At 37.9% G+C, this 8,964-nt stretch overlaps 1 protein-coding gene across 1 annotated transcript in view; it reads left to right on the top strand.

The window, feature by feature from the left end:
• SLC7A11 (solute carrier family 7 member 11) overlaps window positions 1-1,170 on the top strand; it is a 246,439-nt gene extending 245,269 nt beyond the window's left edge. The window contains exon 18 of the transcript XR_006201707.1: window positions 815-1,170. The gene's annotated coding sequence lies outside the window, so the exon portion shown is untranslated. The remainder of the gene's footprint in view (window positions 1-814) is intronic.
• The last annotated feature ends 7,794 nt before the right edge of the window (window positions 1,171-8,964 follow it).

The following is an 8,964-nucleotide window of genomic DNA, read 5'->3' on the forward strand; positions in this document are numbered from 1 at the left end:
TCTGTTGGAACCTCCTGTGAAACAGCTTTCTATTGGAAGAAGATGTCATCTAGAACTTTCATAGCTAGAGAAGAGAAGTTAGTGTCTGGCTTTATATAGTCAAAGGACAAGCTGGCTTCTGTTGTTAGGGGCTAATGCAGCTCATGATTTTAAATTGAAGCCTCTGCTAGTTTTCCATTCCAAAAGTTCTCAGGCCCTTAAGAATTATGCTAAATCTACTCTGCCTGTGATCTAAAAATGCAACAATGAAGGCTGGATGACAGTGCATCTATTCATAACATGGTTTACTGAATATTTTAAGCTCACTGCTGAAACCTACAACTCGGAAAAAAAGGATTCCTTTCAAAATATGACCGCTCACTGAAGCACACCTTGTCACCCAAGAGGTCTGATGGCAATGTACAAAGGGATTAATGTTGTTTTCATGCCTGCTAACACAATATCCATGTGGAAATCCATGGATCAAGAAATCATTTTGATGGTCAAGCCTTAGTATCTAAAAAGTATATTTTGTAAAGCTATAGTTGCCACAGATAGTGATTCCTCTGATGGAGGAAGACCTTCTAGATGCAATTCACCATTCTGGATGCTATTAAGAACATCTGTGGGACTTCTGGGTGGCTCGGTCGGTTGAGCATCCGACTTCGACTCAGGTCATGATCGCACAGTCTGTGAGTTCCAGCCCCACATTGGGTTTGCTGCTGTCAGCCCAGAACCCACTTTGAATACCCTTTTCTCTCTGCCCCTCCTCCACTCGATCTCTCTCTCTCTCTCTCTCTCTCTCTCTATCTCTATCTCTCTCTCTCTCTCTTAGAAGAAGGTGATTCTAACCTCATGGATGACTTTGAGGAGTTCAAAACTTCAGTGAAGGAAGTCACGGCAGATGTGGTGGAAATGGCAAGAGAACTAGAATTAGAAGTGGAGCCTCAAGATGGGACTGAATTACTACGATTTCATGATAACACTTGAATGTATGAGGAGCTGCTCCTAATGAATGAAGTGATTTCATTGAGATGGAATCTATTGCTGGTGAAGATGCGTGAAGATTGTTAAAACAACAACAAGGTACCTTATGCAAAGTATATTGCATAAAGTTAGTTGATAAAATAGCAGCAGAGTTTGAGAGGATTGGCTTCAAGTTTGAAAGAAATTCTCCTTTGGGCCAAATGCTATCAAACAGCACCATATGCTACAGAGAAGTCATTCATGAAAGAGTCAATTGATGCAGCAAACTTTTATTATTCTGTTATTTAAAGAAATTGCCACAGACACCTTAAACTTCAGCAACCATCACTCCTGATCAGTCAGTAGCCATCAACATTGAGGCAAGAAACCTCCACCAGCAAAAAGATTATGACTTGAAAGCTTAGGTGAGATTGAAAGCTTAGATGAGGTTAGCAATTTTTAGCAATTCATTTAACAATGTAATATAGTTAATTAAGATATGCACATGGTTTTCTTAAGACATTATGTTATTGTACATATAAGAGATCATAGTATAGTGTAAATATAATTTTTATATGCATTGGGAAACAAACAAAATTCATTTAACTTGCTTTAACAAAAAAAATTCATTTGACTTGCTTTTATTCATTTATTGTGGTGGTTTGGAACTGAGCCCGCAATATCTCTAAGGTATGCCTGTGCAAGTTACATATATTTTCTATATAAAATGCTCTTTCATTTATATAAAAAAACTGTATATACATGCTTTCATATATAAGCACACTAAAAATTCATAATATTAGATGCTTCTGGTTAGGGGAAGAATGTTTTGAAGAAGTAAGAGACTTTTGAAACATGTAATTAGATATTAAATACTAAGTTAATAAAATCACTTAAAAATAAATGTTGAAAAATACTACTCTGAAATAGCATCAAATTTAGAAGTCAACTTAGAAATAAACATTGAAAGAAGCAGGAAACTATAGAAAACAATAAAAATAGTGCCAAAACGCATGTGAACTAAAATAACTAAATAACTAAAATAAAATGAGCTAAAATAATTTATTATTATTATGGAAAGATTCAGGTAATCAGTATGTTAAGAATGTCATTTCACTAAATTATTCTATATATTCAATTAAAGCCCAAAAGAATTTTTAGTGGAACTCAAATATATTTTTCGAGTGTCATGGAAGGGCATAAGATAGAAAAATTTTGACCAAAAAAGAACAAATGGTGTGACTTGCTCTACCAAATATCAAGAAAAAATAAAGATAGGTCAATTAGGCCAACGTGACTGGTTTATAGATATATATGAAGACTTGTAAAACAAAATATAAAACTAAGAAATAGACCTACACAGTTAATAAATGGGCTGTCATTGCTGATTAGGATGAAAAAAATGGACAATTCAATAAATTGTGGTGGGGCAATTGATACTCTCATAATAAAAATCTGTTCTGAAGGTTGGAAAGCAGAATTCTAAAAGTTAGGGGGAAATTGGGAAAATATCTTCGTGACACTGGAGCAGGGAACAGTTTTCTAAACAAGTTGAAAATAGAATCTGGTAAAAGAGTTAGTAAATTCAACTAAACTAAACTTTTAAAAAATTGTACATCAAAAGATACAATATAAAATGAAAAGGCAGCCTCCATACGGAATACTAATATTCAGAATGTCTAAAGAATTCCTATGAATCAATTAATAAATACAGTTCTACAGAAGACTATTCTAGTCATACATACAGACATTTCTCAAAAGAGGAAGCCTGAGTTACCAATAAACAAATGAAAAGATGGTCTACCTTGCTAGTAAACAGGTAAATGCAATTTGAAACCACAATGTGAGCATACACTCAAGAAATTAGGAGACATTAAAATATTGGAATACATGTATTAGTGAAAATGTAGAATATTGTAAACACATTAACTTTCCTTGTGATTCTATAAATCACTTCAACTGCTTTTTGAAAAAAAAAAATGGCAATTAGTTTAAAAATGCATACATACTTTCACCTAGCAATTTCTTTCCTAAGAGTCAAATTTAGATAAATACATTCAGGTACAAAAATGCTCATAGCTGTATTTTTTTGTGCGTGTAGTAGAAAATTTTAAAAATCCTTGAGGTAACACAAATTAATAAATGCAGTGAAATGATTTTGCATACATATTCTCAGAAACTCTAAGTGTGAAAAAAAACCAGAAAGATAAAATGATGCAATTCATATAAATTTCATCCTCAAACACTGTGTAATATTTAGATATACATGCATGTATAATAAACATAATACCTTCCTAAGACTATTTACTCCTGGGAGATGTAGGGAAGGAATTCAGTCAGGGAGAGTATCTTAGGTTGGGTTTCCTAGGAGCAGAGGTTGAGATGGGAATTTTTGTGAAAGTTACTTATTAGGGGAATTCTCTCAGGGGAAGCAAGGTGAAGGAAGCAGGAAAGGACAGGAAGAAGAAACCTAAGCAACAATGTGGTCTCTGCTGGAAAATAGATTCAGCTTGGCACTACAGGAGCACTGGAGGACAAATTATACATCACAGGACACCATCACATTGGTTGCACCCTGATGCGTCATACTGCCATGTCAGTTGTTGGCCAAGGGTTGCTGTTGGGTAACTTTCTGAAAGAGAAGGTTGCTTTTGGGCAAGCACAGTCCTACAGAAAATGGACAGCTATGAGCTTTGCAGGTAATATAGCAGCTGATTGATGGATTACCTCACTGATCTAGTGAAGGTAATCTGGATGGAGTATCAAGAGCATCTATTATAGCCTACTGTTTGTACCACTCAGATCTTCTTACTTGTCACATTTAGTTTGCTACATTCAAGAACAGCTTGTTTAGGATTCTGGTTGGCCACAATTTCCAGGAAACATATATAAGAGGAAGGTTTGTGGGATGAAGCAAAAGATGTCAGATACCTAGGAGACCGACTCAACATGAGGAAGGTCTTCCATTGATCAGATAGAGGGGGCACAGAGCGAGGATAAGATGGCTGCCTCTAAGAACTGATGTTCATCATAAAACAAGAAACCCAGTCTTAACAGCTAGCTGCAGAAAACTGAATTCTCTCCAAAACATTAATGAACATGGAAGTGGATAGATTCTTCTCCAGAGCCTTCTGATAAGAGAACAGTTCAGCCTTATGGGACTTTCATCAGAGAACCCAGATTAGCCCACCTGAATCTCTGACCTACAGAATTGTAGGCTATAAGTCTGTTCATTTCAATCATGCATTTAAGAACTTGGGAAATTACTACTGGTTGAATCTATATACCCAAGGGACCTACTAAAAGATGGACCCAAGCGTAAGCCAGAGCTCCATTTATTGCCTGACTCCATTTATCCTTACTTTAACGGGGAAGCCATGAGGGTACTTTGGCTCCCCAGATACTGGTGTCAGATACCACTCTATTCAACAGCCCTAGAAAGATTTGAGCATTCCTTCTCAATGTATAGTTTGTAGGGGAGACTGTAGGTCCCTTGGGGGAAAAGAACTGGGGAAATTACCACAGTATACAATTTGCATGCTGTTTCAGAGCCCTTAATGAGGACTTGTTCCCACCTTCAGTAATGGGTTCTGAGTTTGAGGACTGGCTCAGGTTTGGAAACTGGGAAAAATATCATGATTTTCCATATGTATAGCTGACCTCAGTCTTCTCTGTTCTTGATTTCTTTGATCATATATATTAAGAAATGATCTTGGTGGCCACCCATCTAACATGCCTCTGAGAAAATCATGTTCTATAAGCCATGGCAATAGATCCCTGCAGATTCATCTTTCCTATTCGCTATTCTGACCCTGCTGCTATTACAATAATTGTGTCCATTGCTTTTTGGCAATCTTACCATCTCACTGCTACTCAAGAGCCCTGTACTTTAATGATGTCTCTTACCATCAGTCCCAGCCTGCAGACAGCAGCCATTGGCGAGCTTCTCAACAATGCTAGCGCCCCTTTGCAATTGGCTTCCTTTTTTCTGTGGTGAATGGAGTGTGCTCCAGGCTCTTCTGAGAAACACATCAATTATTGTTTTGTTAATTCTTAAACAGTAGAACCATTCGAGAATCTCCTCAGCTTTGAGTTTTGTTTTTGTTTTTGTTTTATGTCTTCCTCCATAGTCTCAATTGGTGGTTCAGGCATCTCCACCTTATTTAATTTGGGCCATCACTTGTCTTAAGCTTCAGAAAGCCAAGCTTCTGAAAGCCAAACTCAGCAGCGTATTTGGCCCATCACCTCAAGGATGTTAAAACGTGCCAAGGGAGTGTGTCCCTATATAGACAAACTCTCCCCTATGGAATTTGATAACTCTACTTCTTGAGCCAACAGCCTCAGGATTCACTCCCAGGCATATTCTTGTTTCCTGCTTGTACAAGGTAGCCGGGTTCTACAGCTCCTGTGGTATAAAATCTCTATCCCGTTTTAGCAGTCCTAGAATATTGCCAGTCAGATTTTGCTAAAATTTGACTAAATTATGTATGGATCACGGAGTTGGGGGGAGAGGTAAAGAATGGAGGTGAGAGTAGATCCTAAGGAATGCAAGCATTGTCTTTTAGGGTATCAGTAGATCACCTGCAGTATTTGGGAATGCTGCATGGTCTTTAAGTAAAAGGGTCCCCCTAACTTCAGTAAAGGGATGTGGGCTACTTGTGCTGTCATGTGGGGTTCAGGGAAGTCTGGGAGTTCAGCTAGCCAAGGGCATCTATCCTGGATATGTCTGTCTAAAGTCTCAAGGTTTGCAGAGATATCTTCAATTATTGGTACTCTGTGAACAGTTGGACTTTTAAAACTGTTATGTGTATTTAAAACAATCTATTTTGTTGTTTCAATTTGTAAGAAGACTTTTGCTCCTATAGCCCTATGTTCCTAGAGATGACAAATGGTTACTGGAGTTAATGATATCTCGGCTTGGGAACTGCCTTGTCAATTTCCATGGAATTTTTCAATATTTTTTCAACTTAGATTTTGAAACGGTTTTCTGTTTCAAGTTGGTTGATTCTTCCCAAAATGGACCCAGGTGAAAGTGTTTATATTCTGTAAGTGCTTCTAGGAACTGACAAGAAAAGACCCAGGATTACTCTGACTTTATGTTGACATCTAAGGGAAGATGAACCTATTCATCCAGGCAAGACTGAAAGTTGATGTTTAATGTTTAAAGTGTAGTACAGGGCTTACACTCAAGAGAACCTCAGACCTAAAGATAAACACGGGGTAGAAGTGCCACGAAAGGGCAAAGAGTCATCCAGTACTTTGGCTTTTATTTTAGCCATCTGCAAAAAAGAGAATCATATTGGAGAACAATAGCTGACACAAATGGTGAGCTGATTCATTATTTCATTACTTTAAACTTACCAGAAATATGAAACAATTTCTGTGGCCTTAAGCAAGAATACTGGGAACGTGGATTTGTAGTGTTGCAGGGCTCTGATAATTAATAGCACTAAGATCTTGGGCAAATTAATTAACCTCTGTCTTTGTTTCCTCTTTGGCATCTTGGGGATAATTCTATCCTCAGTCAACTATCATGAAGATTAAATGAGATGATATGCGACAAGCTTTAACCCAGTGCCTGGTAACAATTAGCACTTGAAAAGATATTTCTAAAATTAAAATTGGTCCCTTCTTTTTCTCCTACTCTGGATGCAATTCTAGCTGGGCTTGATGCACTGGGAGCTATTAAAAGAATTCTGTTAGGATATTCATGGAGATTCTTGTTGAAAGCAACGGAAACTGACTCTTACTGATAAGCAGAAAAAGCATTTTTTTATTAACGGATAGTTCATGGAATACTAAGGTGCCTGAAGAACCAAACTCAAGACTCAGCCTCCAGGAACATTGCCCAGGAACATGCCACGGAGCTGGCTTGCTGACCAAACTGCTGCCACGCCCAGCCCTCACGCCCTCCTGCCACGAAGTGCAGCTCCTTGCCACCCCACTGGACTCATTTCCGAGCCAGGAACGCCATCTTGCCACCACTGCCCCTCAGAAAGCCAGCTGCCTCTGCTACTACCCTCATGGCAAAATGAATCCTGTGCAGATTCTTCTTTGGGTGACTCAGTGCTGAGGTAATTTTTTGCACTAGTGATCTCTGATCTCATTAGTTGAGCCTAAACAGCAAAGATGAGGGAATTGGGTTTTGTGGGCTGGACCTTGGGGAAGCTCAAATCATAAAGGTGGGAAATCTCCAACATAACAGGGATGTTTAAATGTTGTTACGCAGCCAGAGAGATAAAAAATCACCCATTGTAAATCACTGTGGAGAGGGATTTTTTTTTTTTTATGCTTTGAGCAACTACTGTTTAATAAGAGCTGTGTTGATGGACTTGGTTCTTTTTTTTTTTTTAACATTTATTTATTTTTGAGAGAGAGAGAGAGAGAGAGAGAGAGAGAGAGAGAACAAGCTGGAGAGGGGCACAGAGAGACAGAGGGACAGAATCCAAAGCAGGCTCCAGGCTCTGAGCGATCAGCACAGAGCCCGATGCAGGGCTCGAACTCACAGACCACGAGATCATGACGTGAGCTGAAGTGGGGCGCTTAACCAACTGAGCCACCCAGGTGCCCCTGATGGACTAGTTCTTAAGTGAAGAGTCTGCTTGATTTGTGGTGGTTCGCCACTGAGCCAGCTCAGAACATTTTGGCTACTTGTCTCAGGGTGTATTAGAATCAACTTCTTTCCCTTGCAGCATTCAGTAGAACAGTTAAAACCGTACAAAAAGGCAGGTTAGTAGATACTGTTAACTTCTAAACTATTTATTTGTACATATGATAAATTTGGCTAATATTTATATTAGGATTTCACACTTAGAGTAGTGATTCTATTCAGCATGAAGTAAAGGAAAATGACTTAAATATAATGACACTATAAGGTTGCTAAAAGTAATGAATTGGTGTTAGTTAAAAACCTCATTTGGTTCAGCATGTTGAAATATCAAGGGCATGAGTATTACATGACACGTCCTGTTACAGCAAATGCTACACATTGGAATGAGGGAGTCATAGAAATGTGCTATTAAACTCCCATAACCAAAGGAGAAAATAGTGGAAATAGTTAAAAATTCAGTCTTTCTGTTAGTAGAGAATCTAAGATTATTCCTTTAAGAAGAATACATATAAGGAAAAAATCTATACAATTATGCCCAAAGTCATAGCTCGATAATCCTGAGATGGAATCTAAAAATATCAAGGTAGTAAATGTTTTACCTTTACTACATAGAAAAAAAGAAACAGCATTTTTCCCCCAGATGGGCCAGTTCATAGGAAGATACTTTTCATTTAAGTTACTATTAATTTTAATTTCTTGAACCCGGTACTCCTGAACATTTGTTCCTAATGTCCACTGGAGGTTCATCTATTTTTAATGATAGTGAATGATACAGATTTTCAAGTGAAGTTAGAGGAACTGAAGTTAAATGTCAAATTTACTAATGTTACAGCTGTAAAGGAATAAGATTTTAACTTAAACAAGAACTTTTCTCTCTCCCACTTCAACTGCCTAATATAATCTAACATTAACATTACTTGGTTTGTTTTTACTAAGCACTTTCGGTCTCCATTATTTTATGGGGAAGAGAAGCTGCTGCTTTGTAAAAGTGAGTCAGTTGACCAAGTTGACAAGATTAGAGCGTATCAAAAGCGAGGCTTTGGACACAAACAACCTGAGCCTACAATTTCCTGCTTAAAACAGGAAAACTACTACTACTAATAATAGTCAACAGATTTGTTGCGTTTTCCAGGGCCAGGCACTGTTGTAAACACTGTAAAAGTATTATTTAATCTTCACAACAAAACTGTGAGGTTGGTATGATTATCTCCATGTCACAGATGAACAAAAAGAGGCCCAGAGATGTTTAAGTGACTTGCCCAAGGTCGCACCGCTAGTAATGGGCAGATCTAAATTTTGAATCAGGCTGTCTGGCTCAGAACCCAGGCTAATAAATACCCTCTCTCTCAAATGTAAATTGACTTAAAGAAATATATCAGATTCTGATGTATTATGTCTGAAGTCTGAAT

The sequence above is a fragment of the Panthera leo genome, chromosome B1 (genome assembly GCF_018350215.1).
Source record: "Panthera leo isolate Ple1 chromosome B1, P.leo_Ple1_pat1.1, whole genome shotgun sequence".
In the NCBI taxonomy this organism is placed as follows: domain Eukaryota; kingdom Metazoa; phylum Chordata; class Mammalia; order Carnivora; family Felidae; genus Panthera; species Panthera leo.